Here is a 20,047-nt window from a genome sequence, read left to right as displayed (position 1 = left end):
GGTATGTAGCAAGCTACAATTTGGATTGCTGTCTTACCTAGTGTTAGTTGCACCTGCAGAATTTCAGATGCATTGTGTTGGGCAACTAGCCTGGAGGTATGAATATCCTTGGTGAATATGGACACTCCTCCACCTTTAGTGTTTTGGTCTTGGTTTTGTGGCCGAAAAGTGTGGTAAGAGTTATAGCCTAGTATTGCAGGGGTGCTCTCTGGAGCCTTGAACCAGGTCTCAATTACTGCACAGATATTGATGTTCTCCATTTTTAGGAGTGCCTCGAGAGAGTGCATTTTGAGGTTTAGACTTCTAGCATTGAGTAGCATTACCTTCAGATTTTGCAGTAAGACAAAGGATCACCCTGCATTTCACATATTTACTTTAATGTTCTTAATAAGCAAAAAAACATTAAAGAGGCAAATCTCATTGCCTTTGTTTTCTCTAGGAGACCCTATCATTGAATAAATAAAACAGTAATGGAAGACCTTTCTCATCTCATTTGTATAAAAATAATCAGCTCAGTAAGTTAGTGAAAAGCATAAATACTTTCACAGTATTCTAATGTGTGCTACATTCCCTAAACCGGCTGTTAGGAAATAGAAATCAGTTAGTTAAGAAAAGAAAACACTAGTGTATATGCTGCAAATCCTATTAACACTCATTATTCTAAATGTTGTTTGTTACTGCCATAGAAATGTTAAATATTGCTGCATATGTTAAGTCTATGCTTTTTCTGACAAATATTATTAATAATGTAATCATATATCAAAATCTTAATCTGCTGCTTAACATAAACGCCTTTTTTCTCATTGGAGCTTTTCTTACCTGGTCTCAACCCCAGTTGAACAATCACATTATCAAAACATAACTTACAATTAAACAAAATTAATTTAATTTGAGACAGAAAAAAGAAAACTAGGGCTCACTGCCTGTTACGTTTTGTGTCAGTCACTTACTCTGTCTGGTCATCCTTCCTTTTTCCAGGTATTTGCCAAGGACACTATTGTTGAAATTTTGCAGATGTTGTACTGTGTTCTAAGGGGAAACAAACAGCAAAGTTTTCCTAGATACAAAGTGAGATGCAAGATTTATAACTTTCAGATGTGAACTACTCAATAGGTAGTTCTTCTGACACAATAAAAACTACCTCTGTCAGTGTTCACCATAATTTACCATACATTAGTTTATTTTATTGCCTGACCTTCACCCAGCCAGCAAATGCATATCTGAAACACAGAGAAGTATTAGTAAACATTAAATAAATTAAAGTATTTGAGGTTTTATGAGAATATCTTTTTTTTATCTAAGATCTTTTTTGACCTTGTTCCTGCCAGCATTGGGCCTCTCCAATGGGACTGTGAGTCCTCATTCTCTCACACTAGAGAATTACCCATCATCCAGCAGGGGCATCATACAGCCAGCTGTGAGAGCTGTTTATGCTTTGCCAGTATCCAAACAATGATAACATTTGTATGGCTAACTCCTCCCATTGGGCAGGGGGGATGAACCAATGGGAATCCCAGCACCTTGGACCTGTGAGTACATGTTCTTCAATAGTCACTAATGAAGGGCTACCACCAGGCAGGCAGTGACTTGCTGAACTGAAAGCCCATCCCCATGATGTTGCCCCATCTCTGAAGGATTGTTTTTATATGCAGCCTCTTCCACACCCCACCCCATCATTTCTTCCCACTTAGGGATGCTTTTATGTCATTATACTTCAAAATGTCTTACTGATAAAGTTTGTTTTAGTAGTGTCTAGAAGTCAGTGGCAGAGAAGAGAATAAATAAGAAAAAAATCTGCAGTTTAAGAAGAACCTCTCTTGCATGTGTAACTACCTTCTATCATTTATTAATTCTTTTATCACACTGTGTACCTACCTTTAACCCGTGTAATATAATACCCAAACAGTCTCCCTCCATTTCTATGCTCCCACGCAAATAATACAACATTTGTATTTATTTTACCATAGTTATGCTATCCAGCATATCCACTTCTCTAAGGGGTTAAGACTTTTGCTTTATAGAAGTTCTTTTATCCACAATTAGAAAAATGATGTACACACATTTTATGTAAAACGGCATACTCTTACACACAGGACAATTGACTTTATTAATGCAGTCCATATATTTTGCTGCTTCATCACTCTGATGCATATACATTTCTAAAGATTCACTCTCAAAATCAAGGGAAACAAATATTCAGCTTGTCTGGAGGAAAATGTTCTAATTAGTAAATGTTCTAATTAGTAAAACGGAGATGAAGATAAAGATTTCTGATGAAAAAGGATAATTAAATGAACTGATTTCAGATTCAAGCAACATACCAGTCCTTTACAGCCACATATGCAAATAAAAATATTAAAGATGTTAAAAATTAGCATGAAACAGCTGTAGTAAGCATAATAAAATGTGTTTTAGATCTAGACATGACTATAACTCATTTCATTTTAAAGCACGAGTAAAAACTGAGCTTGAGGCTTTATTCCAAGTGCTAATTGTGCATTGACTATGTAAGAGAAACTTACAATGCAAAGGCAGGAAAGACACTGATCTTGAGTGCTGTCTTGCCTTCACCAAGAATGATGCCTAGATACCAAGGTGAGATAATTAGCTTTAACAACTGGCTAAGAACTTGGTATCATTTTTAGGAAGGTCCAATAGGTGTCAGCCTAGGATAAGACAGAACATACGACTTCCTATTTCACCAGAGATGACTTCTACTTCTCATGTTCCCCCTTGGCCATAATGACTAAAGCCTTTGCTGCCCTCTGAATTGCTTTCTTCAGGCTGATTCTTCCACTTGGATATTCCTAAATGGCAAACTCAAACCCATATTTAAACAAAATCATAGTGGTACTACTCAATGCCAGGAGTCTAACCAGAAAAATGACAGAAATCAAGGCCCTACTGCAACTCACACACATGCATACCTTTGTTGTTACTCAGACAAGTTGCTTCAATGCAGTGACAGTACTCACTTTATACTATAGTTTAGCATCTATTACACCTTCAAGCTGTTGAGTAACTGTGGGGACAATGCATTTGTTAGAAATGCCATTACCTCACATCAAATTATACATGACCCTAAACAGAAGCTCTTGGAAATTGAATCACTCTTAATAAATACAGCTGTTGCTTCATAGCTGGCTACAGTTCTCCATCAATGTATCTCAGTGGTTATGGAAATTAAGGGCTGAATATCAAACCAAATGATTCCTTGCAAGTAGACTTCAATTACCCAAGTATTGCTTGGCACACTTAATACCTCTAAAAGGGATATCATCAGCATTTCCTAGACTTTGTTAATACCAATGCACTGGAAAAAATATAGAACTATCCACTAGAGGCTCTGATGTCCTGGACCAGGTCTTTATAAATCTAACCCTGCCTGTACCCCACCCTGTATCTCCTTATCCCTAATTAAATCCTGCCTCAAATCGGTCATCTTCTCTGACAGACCTAGTGGTACCATCCCACCACCAAAGAAGACCACCTTTAGGAATTACCCCTGGGCAACACTGCTTTAGGTTGTTGAATACCTATTCAAAATTCTCAACTATACCACACAAACTGACCCATTATGAGGGCTGCCACATTCAGTTCCAGTTTTTATCAACACCTAAAAAGCTAAGCAGCTAAATAGAAAAGTTTGTACCCATCTGCACTAAATGCAATGGCAAATTCAGGAATAAACCTTTCTGGTGAAACTCCCACATTAATAAACTGTGCAGCAAATTTTAATAAACTGTACAACCCCTTTTGAATGACCCCCTGTCATTTGAAGGGAGTCCAATATTTGTCAGCATGGGAGGATATGATCAATAGACCATGCTACTTTGCTAGGGATGGCCTACATCAGTCCCCTCTAGAGTTTTGATTACTAGCAAAGACATTGTCCACTCCATAGTACCTTATTTAGGCAATGCCAACCTGATAAACCTACCAACATAACGAAGCAAGCAAAGAAAAATATGAAGGTGTTATTGATCAATTCTATGATCCTAAATAAGAAACTCCTCTCCCTATAAGCCCTTCTGACCCTGTAGAATGTAGACATCTGGGTAGTGACCGAGAAATGGTTTAAAACAGAGGCGTGCACCTTGCTATGTAGGGCTATAACACCTTTCACATGGTTAGAACAACTACTGCACAAGAGGGGAAAAAAGGTGGAGGTGTCCCAATCTGCATCCAGAAGAGACTCAAATTAAGACTGGTTAAGCAGCATGGTGTATTAGAGCTTCTTCATGTGCAAATAACCATTAGAAGGATACCATACCATTTATTAGCTAGCAAAAGAACATTCTATATGACCCTGGAAAGCCTTATGCCTATCTCCAGGGACTGGAATCCTTCAGTGTTATTCCAAATATCATGTTCCTAAGTGATTTAAACTATCGAACTATAGACTGGGTAATATACACCACCACTAGTGCAGAAGCACAGAAATTCGTAGACCTTGTCAGTACAAATGTTCCACAGCAATTATTCAGGACACCCAATAGGGGGAGCAACACCTTGGATCTTGTCCTGACAAATACAGGGGCATCTTGCACAATCCCTTGTTTCTATTCATCACTTGTTAGGCCTGGACATAAAGCTATCTACTTTGACATAAATTTGAAATACCAGACCTAGAAATTCTCTAAGATTAACTACCTACTCCTAAGTAAAATATTGCCAAGCTTCAAATCCCCACCAAACCAACTTAAATCCACTCAATACATGGAATCATAATCCACCGCATTCTCCCAGCATATAAACAGCTGCATAGATGCAGCTGTACCCTGTAGAAACAAGTGGAAGGCAAACACCCGAAACAAACCCACTTGGCGGAACCATAATATGAACAAGCTTTATAATAAAAATAAGTGAATTTTGACCAAAATGAAGAAGAGTAATACTCAAAATGATAGAGCTCTTGTCATTGAAATAACAAGCAACTCATGAGCATAACCAAAGCCAAGTTTGAGGCTAAAATAGCCACCCAAGCTAAAGACAATCACAATGCCTTTTTTAGTTATGTTCGCAATTTTAGAAGCACAACACAGCAATGTGCTGAACTGATTGCAAACAATGTTACCTACACTGAGTCTGAAAATATAGTGACATATTGGGCAATAAATTCACCTCAAATGTTATCGCACTCCCCTCCATCTATCCCACAAGATATACCTGAAACCAACTAAACCCCAGCATCAAACAAGACAAAGTCCTAAAAGTGCTATCAAAAGCTAAAAGTAAAAAGTAATGCCAGGATGGGTCCTGACAATATCCCTGGATGCATCATAAATAACATGAAGCATGATTTATCCAGCCCTGTGATAGCAATGTTCAACCTCAACCTCCATACCGGCTTTGTACCAAGTGAATGGAGAACAGCTACAATTGTTCCATTGCATAAGGAAGGCCCTTCCACAGACCCAGGCAATTTCAGACCCATAAGTCTGACCAGCCTCATATACAAAAACATGGAAAGAATTATCATGGAACTTATCAAATAAGGACAAAGGAAAGCTCTAAACACTGGACCCTTCTCAGCTTGGATTCATCAAGGGCAGACCATGCTAGCTCATTCTGAGGGACTTTTTTTTAAAAGGTCAGCAAAGCAATGGATGAAGGTAAAATGGTACACACCACATGCCTTGACCTTGCCAAGGCTTTTGACGTAATCTCCCACAAATGCATAGAGAAAAAGCTAAATAAATTGGGAATAAAACCATACATCACCTGCTGGATTGCAAACTGGCTCACAGATAAGAAGTAGGAGAATAACTGGGGAAGCTATCTCTGCAAAGAGACCAATCACCAGTGAAGTCTCCCAGGGTTCAGTGTCAGGATCTCTACTGTTTGGCATCTATTTCTCTGAAATAAAAGCCAATACCTAGGGCTCTGGCTGTCTACGTTTGCAGATGACTGCAAGTGGGGATTAGTCACTGAATCCCTAAATGACTTAGCCATCCTGCAAGAAGGGTTGTCCCAAACAAATAACTAGTGGCTGAATCATGGAGTGAAACTAAATGCTAAAAAATTAATTATCATAAACTTTGGGAAGTCATCTACCTGAGGGAGCACCACATTGACAATACACCCCTAAGAGTTGATTCATTTTTATGGGATTTGGGAACTTATGTGGACAGTTGTCTAACTTTCGACTAGCATGTGTCCCCTGATGTAAGAAAGTTCTTCTATAATGCACAGCTTATAAACAAAGGGATTATGTGCAGATCTAGAGATGCAATTTTCCCCCTTTACTCTGCCCTCACTAGGCCAATCATCAAGTATAATGCCCCCGTTGGCATGTATCTGTTCAGGATCATGCAATAACTTGAATGCCCACAGAGATACTTTACTAAAAGGGTACAAGGCATAAACAATATGTCCTACATGGACTTACTCAAAGCCCTGTCACTATACTAATCTGCTTGAGCTGGTGGTAGCTCAGATGGATGTAAAAGATCCCACAGCACCTATTAAAATGAGTAGGGGAAGCTCCCCAATGTCCTAGCCAAATTTCTCCTAGTAATATAAATACCACCTTGGGTCTTCCCTGAAAAGAGTCTAATAGCCTAGTGGGACACACCTGGTCAACAAAGGATAAATAATATACTCGGTATTCTACAGACTACTAAGAGATGATCTGCATCTTGCTTGCAAGGCATTGTCCAAACTAATACTGATGGACCTACTGCACATCAGCTAATGAAATGCCATCAGAAATACTCAGTCATGAGATCAAAACCTCATTTCCAGCATTAACAGAATGTTTTTTAGGGACATGTATATCTCACAGGGGATACCACTGCTCTGGAGCAGACTTCCCATCCATGCAAAACAAATCTCATCCCTGTCCATATTCAAGCACAACTTGGATCTTTGGATGGGTATTGGAAAATTAACCCCAGGACCACTGCCCCCTGTACTAGTAAGGGAGAGAGGCAGCTCCTCAATGCTTTAGCCCATGTATGGGTCCCCTAAAATTATATATGGCATGATCCTAGTTATTCTCACCAGAGATAGCATATAATTATTGACCATGGTATGTGCAAGGCCATGATCCTAGTTATTCTCACCAGAGATAGTGTATAATTATTGATCATGGGATGGGTAAGGCCAATCTAACACCAAATGGGATAGGTTAACTCAAGCACTTACAGGGAAATTGGCTAGGCTTAAAGAGGTCCACAAGGGCAACTAGCCTAATACTTACCTGTGAACCTATGAAGAATGAAAATAATGACATTTATAAGAAATCCCCATCTCCCTACTACCTCAAGACCACACTGACATGTGCCAGAAAGGAAGTTACAAGCACTACTAAAAAATGTAAAGCAGAGCACAAACCTAAAGTCACTACATTTACCAAAGGAAACTACAAATCTTTCTTCAGTTATATCAGGAAATTAAGGAATAATGTCCAGTAATGTACTGAGCTCATCCATAATAATATAATACAATACAATCCCCATGGTATAGCCAATATATTAATAGACAAATTTAGTGCCACCTTTAACCCACCTACCCACATCATTGCCCCGACAATTCCTTAAAATTCATCCCCCCAAAAACAAATCACTTAAGAACAAGTCTTAGAATACCTGTCAGAGGCCAAAAATAATGTTTTTTATGGGGTCAGATAACCTGCCGGGCTGCATTCTCATAAGTGCCACTACTTAAACAGTTCAATCTCAGCCTATCCATGAGATTTGTGTTTGATGTCTGGAAATTACCATTACAACTCCCCTATGCAAGAGTGTTCCCTCCAGAACCTCACCAGCCTTATATGTAAAGCATCCACTAAATGTCCCATCCCTCCAGAATCTACTCCAACCCTATCGCACCACCAGACCACTAAGATCCAGCAACAAAAATCACTTGCAGATCACTAAAGCCAATAACTTTGCTGGTGAAGCACTATTCTCTTGCACCATAGCCAAATTAGGGAACTCCTTCCCACCCACAATTACCTTCTGTACCATCATGCACCCACTTCAAAACTTTACTAAAAGCGCACCTAAAATCATGCTGGCTATGCCCTTGCAACTCCCACTCTAAAATCACCCACCCCATCCAACCACTACCTTTCTCTCCACTCCACTAACTACCTTGATTATAGCAAGCTCAGATGCTCATAAGCCTAGTACTTATTATACAGCAGGAACTTCTTATTGTAACATTTGTTAATGTCTGTTATGTACTTCACAGATAAAGATTCTAGTTGTCTACTGATGTACTATGTTCTTCATCTGTAAATATGTTGTAAGTAATTGCTATGTTATATTGTTAATCACTATGTAATCCAATGTAACTACTGTCTGTTTATTTTAACTGTGAAGCTTTTCTCCCCGGGCCTCCGCTGAAAATGGACCTACGTCCAGTCGGACACTCCCGGGCAACAAATGTAAATAAATAAAATAAATAAAATGTAAAGCCATGGAACATATCATAGCAGAACTCATTTATGGAGACACAGGCAATTTAGCTGATCAAAATCCCACTTAATTTGGTTTTGTGAAGGGCAAGTCTTGTCTCCCAAACCTAGTAAACATCTTTGAAGATTCTCTGCACAGTGTTATCGTGACCTGGCCATGGCTTTGACACTGTCCCTCAGGCTGGTATTATTGAAACATTAGACAAACGTAATGTAAACTCCTACTCTGTTGGATTGTAAAGTACCCAGCAGGTCCCAAATTGTGAAAGTTCCTGGTACACTCTCTCAATGTAAAATTTAAACTAGTGGGGTACCACATGAATCAGTACAGTGACCTCTCCTGTTTGGCATCTGTTTTACAAGATGTCCAAGCCACAGAAGTGTGGATGACCAAGACTGCTAACTAGTGTACTAAAAATGGTCACAAACTAAATGCAAAAAAGCTCAGCATAATAGCAGATGACAAAAAAGTTGCTCCCATCTTATATATTATAAGTGGTACTCTTCTTCAAGCATTTACGGCCATAAGATACCTGGGTACTTATGCTGACAACTCTTTTTCATTTGATGATCATGTTTCCATCACAGTCAGGAAATCTTTCTATCTAGTCTAGTTAATTTTCAATTGAATACGTTTAAGGTCTAAAGAATTTATCTTACCACTGTTCTCTCCCCGTATCAGACCCATCACTGAGTACTTTGCCCGCTTTGCTATGTACAAACTGAAGCATCTTGCTCAAGTGGAAAGACCCCAGTGATTTTATAAACAACTAACAAAGACCTTAAATCATTCAATTATCCTGATAGATCAGTACACTTCTAATTATACTTAGGGTATCACCAGCTGTTCTGAGGCAACCAGTGTCTTGCTTTTTGAGCCACAAAAGACACAGTCCTATTTGACCTCCTATTTCATTGCAAAAGCAGTGGCTGTGCAAATACTTGTACTAGACATCTAAATCTATGCCATCAAATAATCAAAACAAGTTACGGCTACAGTCAAACTACTTCTTTATCTGGTTTAAAGGCTAGTTTTGATGATTGGTTGGGGAAGCACAAATGTATAACAAGGTTACCATGCATTAAGTGCTCATAAAGGGTGGCAAGAACTTTTAAGTGTGTCTATTTAAAGGTGCGTAAGGCTAGGCATCTCATGGTCCTGTGATCATTTTCCTAGTATTGTTCCTATTTTCATAATACAGTGACTGTACTTTGGAATGTATTAGAAACATAGTTCTAGACTGTGCAGCAGTGATATGCATATCAAAGCCTTGGTTATTAGATAATGTAACATATGGACGTAGGTTGTTATAAGTGAAATTTTGCCAGTGTCATTTTTCTGGAATACTGGCCCACAGGAATATTTTCAGTTTCAGTAAATAAGGTCAGGTTTGCTGCACACCAGTTATATGTATACATTTGGAGCATTATTAATTTTATCACTTACTTGTAGGCTTCTCTGTGTTATTTTTATTCCCTTTTAACAGTTTATTTAAGGAAGTACAGCAGGCAAGTCACATGAACACAAAGTTTAGTCCCTGCGTATTCGTATTGATGGCATATGTGCACATCTTTCTAATTTACTTATCTTTATACTTACTTCCCTGTACTATCAGCAAAAGCAAATTATCCAGATTTGCAAATCCTATATACTTGGTTTAACACCATTACTCCATGGAAGTGCCAAGTCGGAAGGTCAGTGTGGAGAATTATGGTCTAGAAAGGGAATTCTGCTCTGATCTCTACAGTGTCAGTTTCAGATTTATTTTGCAGCCAATTTCCTAAGCACCTTTACAAAAGTAAAATAAAGCACAAGAATATTAGCACTAAAATATGAGAGAATACGACAACATTAGAAATGCTGTCTTACTTAAATGCACTCCAAGTAGAGAGTACTAAATTAATAAAGTAACTATGCATAAATAATTATTGGATATATAAAGTCATAAACCAAAGTAATAATAATGAAGCAGAAGTTCATGAAATAAACAAGTTCATAGACAGCTCCAAGAACACCAAAACTAGGGATCCACAAGACAAGGACAGTAGTGGCAAGGAAAGTTGTCCAAAATCTCTCCTCAGTCCTACCTGTTTGGGATAATCATCTGAAACTACAACCTTGAATTCCAGACCAGAAATAATTTAAAATAATTCCAAGCCTTAATCATCAACAGCAGCAGGATCAAGAAAAACAGCAGAGTTGAATGTACTCCCATTGGTCAGCAGGGCCACCCATCTAACAATAATGATTACTGGAAACTGTGACAGTAACAACAATGGAATTCAGTACCTCCAAAACAGAAATAATGCTATCAGACTGAAACTAGTATTGCAAAAATGGTACCAGTAGTGACCAGGAGAATCAGCAATAAAACATAACACCAAAATAACAGGAGCATATGTAGACTGTAAACTAAAACTAACTTTCTGGGAATAGCATAGAGGGGGACACATGAGCAGCTACAAGGAATGGTTGCTTAGTTACATTGATCTGCTCACAACTATAGCTAAATATAACTGTTTTCAGTTATAAAACACCACCAAAATGTCATTTTCTCAGAGTATCAGTGCTGAACTTGACTGCTGGGTTGATCTGATTGAGAAGAACAGCTTGAGATAGAAAACTGTAGGAGAAAGTTGATCAGATTCTTCAGCATGGGAAGGAATGGGAAGGTTTGACAAAAGAAATATCGGCCCTACACAAAGAGGTAGGTGAAGCTAAGGAGACTAATCTGACGATGCGAGATGAGGAGTCGGGATGGATGCAGTGGTAAAAATGCAGGAGGGGGATATTAAAAGTTTGCAAAGTATTACTGAAAGCTGACAGGAAAAGTAGAAGTTGTAAGCAACTGAAATTAATCCATAGGCTGTACTGCAGTTAAAAGGACATTGAAACAAACTGCTTTCCTGCAGTTGTTTGGTTTAGACAGCACATTGTTTTATGCTCATTTGTACTTGGAGTATAGACACTCCATTTCAGTTTGCTTATTTTCCCATCTGTAAAATGTAATTTAAATTTAAAAACATCATACCCCAGTCCTGGATCAACAGGTTTCAAGGTATCATACTATTGTATAAAGCTTGTTCCAGTTTCTCATAGAGTTGGATGTTGGTAAAATTCTGGATGTTGTCATTATTTTTTAAATGTGTGTAACATTTTTAATTAACTACATTGAATGGTTTTGCTGCTATTACTACTGCTTGACTGTGACTGCGGTGGTGGTGCTGCTGTAGCGTTGTCGCCTCACAGTAAGACATTGTCCTGTTCGATTCTCAGCTAGAGCGTCTTCTGTGTGGGGACATGCGTGAATGGGCGTACCTTCATTGAAGGTTCTGCGTCAGGGCTGGCAACTCGGCACGTAAAAATCTACTGCCAATCATTAGCAGACCGGAGTTCCGCTGTGGCGACCCCTAACCGAAAAAAGCCGAAAGACACAACAACAACTACTGCTTGACTGTGTTGAGATTTGAAGCATTTTGTGTAGGGCTTTTTTGTTTATAATAGTGGGTACTGCTATTTTTTATTTGCTACTGTTTTTTTTCTTGGAGATATTAACAGTGTTGCTTGTTTTCATTGGTGTGTGTGCGTGTGTGTGTGTGTGTGTGTGTGTGTGTGTGTGTGTGTGTGTGTGTGTGCAGGTGCACGCATGTACACATGTGTCTGCGTGTGTGCGTGCGTGTGTGTGTGTGTGTGTGTGTGTGTGTGTGTGTGTGTGTGTGTGTGTGTGTGTGTGTGTGTGTGTGAGTGTGTGTGTGTGTGTGTTTGTTTGTGTGCGGTGTTTTCATACATATACACCAACATTCAATAAAGTCTACACTGTCCATTTACACTGTGTTTTGGATTCAGTAAGCAGCGAACACCGCCGCACAAATAAGGTAAACAACATGACATGCTAATTACAACATAAGCAGGTGAATTGTATGGTAATCAACCAACCCAATATGGAGTAGCTATTCAACAAGCTATAAAGCAACCATGTAGACTCAGTGCTGTTTTTCCCTGTGAATTCCAGAACCCATTGGAATACAGCCACAGAAACTAGCCTACACTCAAAGAATGTTAGGGGGTTGTTGTTGCTTTAATTAATTTTTATATGCAACAGGCTGAAGTCTATGCTGCTGCTGCAGCTAATAGACCATGACCAAGAAGGAGAAGAGTCTTCAGACCCTGTTTAACTTATCATAATGTACATGATGTGAAAATTCTAGAGCACTACAGGGTGGATAGAGACACACTACAGGAACTCTGCAACCTCTGTCATCCTCAACTCAGAGCCAGGGCAAACTGAGTGGAACCCATCCCATTGGAGACAAATGTATGTGTAGCACTTAGACTCTTAGCTATAGGTACCTTTCAGAGACCAACAGGAGGCACACTGGGAGTGTCACAGGCATCGGCATCCAGAACCTCCATCAATTCCTGAATGTTATGCTCTAACATGCCAGTGACCACATATATTTTCCCCGTACTCCTGAGGATAGAGCCAGAAATATGCAGGAGTTCTACCATGTAGCACACTACCCTGAAGTACTGGGTGCCATAGATTACACACATATAGAAACTAAGGCACCACCAGGGGAACAGGGTAGGCTCTACATAAATAGAAAGGACTTCATTAACTGCCATGTTATGTGTAATGCCAAGGGGGTCATCTTGAATGTGTGTGCTGGCAACCCTGACAGTTACCACGACTCCCAAGAGTATCAGATGTTCACTAGGGCAGATATCCCACAGGGTCATTTACTGGGGGATGCAGGTTATGCATTGGAACCATGGCTGATGATACCCATCAGAAATGCACACACACCCACTGAAGAATATCATAATGAAGCACACGCACAAACCAGAAATATCACAGAGCACGTGTTTGGGCTGTTGAAGTCATGGTTCCTGTGCCTAGATACATCTGGAGGAGCTCTGCAGTACAATCCACAGCCATGTACTGAAATATTCATAGTATGTTCCATGTTATACAACATTATCCTGAGAAAACAATTTCAGTTGAATCAGCAAGGGGAAGGAGCACACATCCCACCACAAATGCCAAGGTCACCACAGCCACATGCAGATCAGAAGTCAGGGGGGAACCACCAGCTATTGTGGGTGTAGGCAGATGTAGATATGCTCAGTATGCCCTCACATTGGCTAAGAGATAACCCATAGCACACTCACTTCCCACCAAAGGGCCTAAAACCTTCCTCCTGTATGCATACATATACTAACATTGATACCAGTCAACTCTCACAACCTTCACCTCCCCATGTATTGGCTGTGTACTGCTTCCATCAGATAGGGTCTGCCCTGAACTAAAACTGTTACAACTCCTGCATTTACAAGGTAAGTGCTGAACATGAAGTGTATTGTGTAATAATATCAATTGAGTGGCATATCCTTGTATTTCATTACTTGGTGATGTAAGCAAGTAAAAGTGGGAGATTTGTACAGAAATGACTTTAACATGTGACAGCAGAGACTTGCTGGACTTATATGTCTCCATTATTAAGATGTAGGCATCAGGCATCAAAGATTATAGGTTCATAGGTTCATAGGTTCATAGGTTTATACTAGGCTATCTGCCCTAAGGCATTTATAAGCCTAGCCCAAATTATTGTGGCTTACGCCACCCCTTATATGAAAAAATACTGTGCCCATTAGTTTGTTGTGCCTCTGTCCAGCAGTGACCCAGAGATGATTCCCGGGGTAAACCTACGATCTCCCATCCACAGGTCTAGATTTCTCTTGAACAGAGTCAGCGAGGTGCTCTGCCTCACATGGACCGGGATTTTATTCCACAGCATAGGGAGTCTCTGAGTGATAAATCTATCCCTCCAGCACGTCCTATTTATATCCGTGCTAAGGTTTAAGTCGCTTGCTCTAGTGGTTTTGGTGGATTTGGATTTTTTGAGGTGGAGCATGTCCATTAATTCCGGGTTGGATATGGCCTTGTATGTCAGGCACATGTCACCTCTGAGCAGACGGTATGCGACTGAATAGAGCTGGAGTTTCTTCAATCTGGCAGCATATGACAGATTTTGGAGTCCCTTTATCCTTTTGGTGAGGAACTTTTGGGGTCTCTCCAATTGCTGCAGATGTCGGGTGAGATACATCCCGAATGGGGCATTGTACTCGATCATTGGTCTGATAAGTGAAGAGTACAGGGGAACAATGACCTCACTAGATCTGGATGTGAATCCTTCATGATCAGGTGGGCAATGTAGAAGGTCTTTCTAACCACTTTAGCAATGTGAGTGTCAAAGAAAGGCCACTGTCAACCTGGGTCCCCAGGTCCCTGATAACCTCTTCTGTGCTTAGTGGATTGCCACCTATATGGTAGCTTGGGGTTACCTTGTTTTTCCCAAAGGGTATGACTATACATTTTTGGCGTTTAACTTCAGGCCATGGCTCTGGCACCAGCTATCTGTTTCCGTGAGTCCCTTCTGAAGGATATCAGTGTCGATGCACTTTCCACTATGGCCCAGTTTGCAGTCATCTGCAAACTTTGTCAACAAAGTCCTCCCATGTTGGCCTGTACTTCTGAGAAGTAGATGCCAAACAATAGGGGGCCAAGGACCGAGCCCTGTGGGACACCACTTGTGACCGGCTTGGAGTCTGACACAGCGCCAGCAACTCTAATCCTGTGGGTTCTGTCCTTAAGCCAGTTTGCAACCCATCTTGTGACATATGGGTTTACATTTAAGCTGGTAAGTTTTTCTACAATACCTGAGTGGGGTATTGTGTGAAAGCCTTTGCAAGGTCAAGGTAGGCTGTATGGACTGCCTTTCCCTCATCAATGGCCTTGGTGACTATTTCGAAGAAGTCGACCAAGTTCAAAAGGCATGATCTTCCCTTGACAAAGCCAAACTGGGTCGGGTCCAATGTCTGCAAGTCCCCTATATCTTTGTTTATGAGCTCCATTATGATCCTCTCCATAGCTTTGCAGACTAGACTTGTTAAGCTTATGGGGCGGTAATTACCAGGGTCCGTAGAAGCGCCACCTTTGTGGAGTGGGACCACAGTTGCCGTACGCCACTCCTTGGGCACGTATCCTGTGGTAAGGCTGAGATTAAACAGCTGCCTTATGTGCGGGTTTAATTCCTCATTTAGCTCGTGTAGCACACAGCCGGGGACACCATCCGGTCCCATTGATGCTGTGTTTTTAGCTTTAGAGAGAGCAGCTTTCACCTGCGCATTTGAGATGTCCGGGAGGCTACACTCGGCTGGGATAGTTATCTCTCCTTTAGGGGAGAGGGGTGAAGTTTGCACTGAACCTGTCTGCCAGTATGTTGGCAATGTCTGTGGGTTCAGTGATTTTTGTATCATTTTGGACTAATTCTGAGCATATCTGTGAGTTTGCACCCAGGTTCCTAACATAGCTGAAAAAGGCCTTATGATTGTCCTTTGAATCCATGGCAATTTTTCTCTCAAAATTGGCCTTAGTTGATTTTATGAGTGCTCGTATTTTTTACTAATAATGATCAGGGGTGACTTCCCTTTTATGGATTTTGTTCTATCATGTAATAGCTTTCTCCTCTTATTGTAAAGTTTGTTAATGGCTGGGGTCCACCAGACTGGACGTTTGCCCTTTGTGGAAAGAGTCTTGGTTTTATTTGGGATTGCCTGATCCATCCAGTCCTGGAGGTGTTCATAGAAGGCATTTGTAAGGGCTTCGCAGCTTGGGTTGTGGTTTCCTCTGACTCAGGGGCCTTGAAGGATACCACACCAGTCTTGAGTAGTGTGAAGTTTGCTTTAGAGAAGTTCTTCACTATGGTCTTTTGTTTGGGGTGGGGCGGGATGTGGATTTCCAGTGAGATTAGTTTATGATCAGATCTCACCAATGAGGGATATACTTCGGTGTGGAGCATTTTGTCCCCATGTTTGTGACAATGAGATCTAGTATATTTTCTCCTCTCGTGGGAACAGTGACTAGCTGTTCCATGGCATTTGAATTTATGAACTCCAGGAACCGTTGGGCTAGAAAGTTAGGGCTTGAGTAATGTTCCCAGTCTATATTCGGGTAGTTGAAGTCACCCAATATGATGGTGTTTGGAGATACATTTATACCCTCCAGTGTCTTCAGGAAGGCTGTGTGGGGTTCCTGAGTTTGAGAGGGTGGCCTGTAGCATGCTACAATTTGTAGAGCAGTTTTGCCTATTGTTAGTTGCACCTGGATGGTTTCCGAAGCTTCATGCGTTGCCACCAACCTGGAGGTGTGAGTATCCTTTATGAATATGGATACACCCCCTCCTTTTGTGGAGTGGTCCGGGTTTTGGGGTCGGAACGCATGATATGAGGTAAAACCTAATAGTGCCGGGGTGCTCTCAGGAGCCTTGAACCAGGTTTCAGTTACAGCACAGACATCGATGTTCTCCATACTGAGAAGGGCCTCGAGTGCGTGCATTTTGAGATTTAGACTTCTGGCATTGAGCAGCATTACCCTCAATTCACACAGCCATACCTCTCAAAACTACTGATGATCATTGCAAGCTCTCAGTTTAGCACCATAAGTCTGTACTGGAAAATCATTAAAGAGAGACGTTATAAAGTAATGATGCACATTGCAGTTTCAGACTTAACAACCCTAGTAAGATCATTCACAATAAAGTTGGGAAATTTTATGCTATCAACTGTCTAACTTTCTAAGGCCAATACTAGTTAAAGGCACAAGAGCCAGTTCAACATCACAAATGCAGGCATACTAAGCACTAAATCAGCAATGAACCTTGAGCATCAGTCACAAAGGTTATGTATCCCTGAATCCAAAAGATACAAAACAGGGATATGTCACAGTTATCATCACTTGCACAGGGTGCTGTGTTGGGGGGCAGGAAGCCTAGGCTGACACAAAAGGTTGGTGAGTGTGTGTGAGTAAGAAAGAGAAGCAGGCAGGCATTTGGATAAACCAACAAGTGACCAGTGAGAAAAAATGAGTTTTAAGCTGCATGACTGAACCATATAACTGGTGTGTGTATGTGTGTGTGTGTGCGTGTGTGCGTGTGTGCGTGTGTGTGTGTGTCTAGATAGAAGAGCAGAAGTATGTATCCTACACTTATTGCTTCAATGCCATGGACTGACCATATTTTAATACTTGCACATGCCTACACATCCCTTTCATGCAAGCCTCTCAAAATCTTCTCTTCGATATGGCCTGCTGATGTCATCCACTATAAGGTGACCTGTAATCTTGTAAAATTCAGAATTGTGCTGTGGTGCTTGTGTAAAATAATGAGTTCTGTAGTCTGTGTACTTAGATAGGTAGGGGTTCTGTTCTGACTACAGTCAACTGGGTGTGTGCTTGTGCTCTTGCTTGATATTACAGAGAGCCATTTACACCAGCATATGAGACACAGTTACTACCATATTGTCCTCAACAAATACTGCTGTTGTCAAGAACTATAATGTGTTGCCTGATACTCTCCAAGTCAAACTTTGGCTGTGATGCTTGCTTTAAATGAGAGGTCTATACTTAGATAGGTAGGGGTTCTATTCTCATTGCAGTCAACTGTGTGTGTGTGTGTGTGTGTGTGTGTGTGTGTGTGTGTGTGTGTGTGTGTGTGTGTGTGTGTGTGTGTGTGTGTGTGTTTGTGCTCTGCCTTGGCATTACATAGAGCCTTTTACACCAGCATTTGAGACATTGTTATTACCATATTCTCCTCAACAGACACTGCTGATGTCATCAGCTATATCTGATTTGTGGATATGCACTATTCTCACCAGGGCAGAGTCAGAGACTGGAAGGAGGGCAGGCTGAAATCACCTAATCCTATACAATGCACACTACAGTGACACAGCTTACAGTCTATCCACATGCATCATGGCATGGTTTGTAGGTCCTGTATTTTCTTGATGAGAAAGGCCTGTGGTCTCTCCAGCTGCTGCATGTGTCTAGTGATTCATATACAAAAGAGAGCATTATACTCTATTAGCATTCTGATGAGGTTCGAGTACAGTGCTGTCACACAATCCTACAATCTGAGTATGGTGGTGTGACTTATGATGTGCACAATATAAACTTTCAATACCAGTGTGGTCAAAATTCAGATTGCTATTTACATGTTTTCCCAGTGCTTGCACACTGGGTTTCACCATAGCAAGACTGTTGTCACTGTTGTAATTGGCATGGAATTCCACTTTTCAGAAAGACAACAGAAAGATACATTTCTGCATGTATTTATAGATTGTATGGCTTTGTCACCAATCATTTGTCTGTGTTAGCTCCTCTCGCACTATGTTATCATCATTGGTGGACTCAGTGCTTGCACTCAATATGCAAGAATCAGCAAACTTGGTAAGCCAAAGGCCATATACTTTACCCTGAACTATCGAGAAATAGAGTCAAAATAGTAAAGGGCCAAGCACAGCTACCTGGGGTTCACCATTGGTGACAGCTCTATCGGTACAGGTTAATTCACCAACTATGCACAGTATGCGTTCTATCGGTGAGCAAATTGATAACCCATCTAGTGACTTAAGGGTTAATCCCCAGCTAGGATACTTTCTCAATGATATCTGCATGGGAGATTGTGTCAAGACCCTAGGCCAGATCACAATAGGTAGTATGCACCATCTTACCTTAATCCAGGCCTATCACTCAGAATCAATGGGCTGTGACAACATCACAAATCACCTATGGTGTGACCCAACACATATACCTTCCTGATACGGTTGGATACGCACTTCAACACACCCTCCACACAGGCTATGTTCCCGTAGAAGGGTGTACATCAACATGCATCCATATGAGTTGGGAGATAGTACCTGAAGCATGCAGGTGTAGACACATCCTGACTCTCCTCAACTGTGAGGTAGACCAACATGTCATCACAGACCCTTTCTAAATGGACACTAGTAATATCCTGGCTGTATGCAACAGACCTGTGTGAGCTGTTAATGCTACATAATGTCTGTTACATCTAATAGATGTCCTCAAAGAGGTCATCAGGGGCATGCATGATGACAACACTATCACCTTGTGGAACTTGACCAGGTGAAGGCATTTGACACAAATCCACACTGTGGTATTCAATCGACATTGTCAGATGTGGCCATAAACAACTATATCACCAAGTGGGTAGATCAGTGTATCACATAAGTCACATCTCACTATGTTGAAATGTGTGAAGTGACCTATATCTCAGGTACAATGATCAGGTCGGTACATCAGGGCTGTCTGCTAGGCCCTTTCCTGTTCATTAGTTAAGTGATGGACATCACAGATGACATCCTGTGTCCAAACAGCTGTCTAAAGGATGACAGATTGTGGGCAATCATTGACTCCAGTTGTAATATTAGTATAATACAGACAGAATCAATACATAACCAAAGATTGCTACTGCAGCCATGACAACACCTGCAATGACAAGAAAACATGGGGGAATTTGTTAAGTCAGGAAAACAAACACACAACCCAAGTATAATGTGGACATCACACCCTATAATCAGACCAATAGGTACATGACCTGTGTCCTGGGGTAGACGGTAAGTGGAACATCCACCAGCATGTGGTCACAATGCTAACTACTCCCTTGTATGTAACACAAGTACTGAGTATGTGAAGGACATCCACATCAGAGGCCATAATACTTCCATAGTTCCCAGCCTTCATCACACCAATAACTGAGCAC

This window comes from Protopterus annectens, chromosome 1.part2 (assembly GCF_019279795.1).
Source record: "Protopterus annectens isolate FY-2018-M chromosome 1.part2, PAN1.0, whole genome shotgun sequence".
In the NCBI taxonomy this organism is placed as follows: domain Eukaryota; kingdom Metazoa; phylum Chordata; order Ceratodontiformes; family Protopteridae; genus Protopterus; species Protopterus annectens.
This window is presented reverse-complemented; position numbering follows the sequence as displayed.